Here is a 1572-nt window from a genome sequence, read left to right on the forward strand (position 1 = left end):
ACTGATGGAAATGAGGCTATGATAGGTGAGGACCTTGAGAGGATTGTTATCACCAAGGAGGTAGTGATGGGCAAGCTAATGGGGCTAAAGGTAGACAAGTCTCCTGGCCCTGATGGAATGCATCCCAGAGTGCTAAAAGAGATGGCTAGGGAAATAGCAAATGCACTAGTGATAATTTACCAAAATTCACTAGACTCTGGGGTGGTCCCGGCGGATTGGAAATTAGCAAACGTGACACCACTGTTTAAAAAAGGAGGTAGGCAGAAAGCGGGTAATTATAGGCCAGTGAGCTTAACTTCGGTAGTAGGGAAGATGCTGGAATCTATCATCAAGGAAGAAATAGCAAGGCATCTGGATGGAAATTGTCCCATTGGGCAGACGCAGCATGGGTTCATAAAGGGCAGGTCGTGCCTAACTAATTTAGGGGAATATTTTGAGGACATTACCAGTGCGGTAGATAACGGGGAGCCAATGGATGTGGTAGATCTGGATTTCCAGAAAGACTTTGACAAGGTGCCACACAAAAGGTTGCTGCATAAGATAAAGATGCATGGCATTAAGGGGAAAGTAGTGGCATGGATAGAGGATTGGTTAATTAATAGAAAGCAAAGAGTGGGGATTAATGGGTGTTTCTCTGGTTGGCAATCAGTAGCTAGTGGTGTCCCTCAGGGATCAGTGTTGGGCCCACAACTGTTCACAATTTACATAGATAATTTGGAGTTGGGGACCAAGGGCAATGTGTCCAAGTTTGCAGACGACACTAAGATAAGTGGTAAAGCAAAAAGTGCAGAGGATACTGGAAGTCTGCAGAGGGATTTGGATAGGCTAAGTGAATGGGCTAGGGTCTGGCAGATGGAATACAATGTTGACAAATGTGAGGTTATCCATTTTGGTAGGAATAGCAGCAAAAGGGATTATTATTTAAATGATAAAATATTAAAACATGCTGCTGTGCAGAGAGACCTGGGTGTGCTAGTGCATGAGTCGCAAAAAGTTGGTTTACAGGTGCAACAGGTAATTAAGAAGGCAAATGGAATTTTGTCCTTCATTGCTAGAGGGATGACTAGGGAGGTTCTGCTGCAATTGTATAAGGTGTTAGTGAGGCCACACCTGGAGTAGTGTTCAGTTTTGGTCTCCTTACTTGAGAAAGGACGTACTGGCACTGGAGGGTGTGCAGAGGAGATTCACTAGGTTAATCCCAGAGCTGAAGGGGTTGGATTACGAGGAGAGGTTGAGTAGACTGGGACTGTACTCGTTGGAATTTAGAAGGATGAGGGGGGATCTTATAGAAACATATAAAACTATGAAGGGAATAGATAGGATAGATGCGGGCAGGTTGTTTCCACTGGCGGTTGAAAGCAGAACTAGGGGGCATAGCCTCAAAATAAGGGGAAGTAGATTTAGGACTGAGTTTAGGAGGAACTTCTTCACCCAAAGGGTTGTGAATCTATGGAATTCCTTGCCCAGTGAAGCAGTTGAGGCTCCTTCATTAAATGTTTTCAAGATAAAGATAGATAGTTTTTTGAAGAATAAAGGGATTAAGGGTTATGGTGTTCGGGCCGGAAAGTGGAG

This window comes from Scyliorhinus torazame, chromosome 3 (genome assembly GCF_047496885.1).
Source record: "Scyliorhinus torazame isolate Kashiwa2021f chromosome 3, sScyTor2.1, whole genome shotgun sequence".
Classification (NCBI taxonomy): Eukaryota; Metazoa; Chordata; class Chondrichthyes; order Carcharhiniformes; family Scyliorhinidae; genus Scyliorhinus; species Scyliorhinus torazame.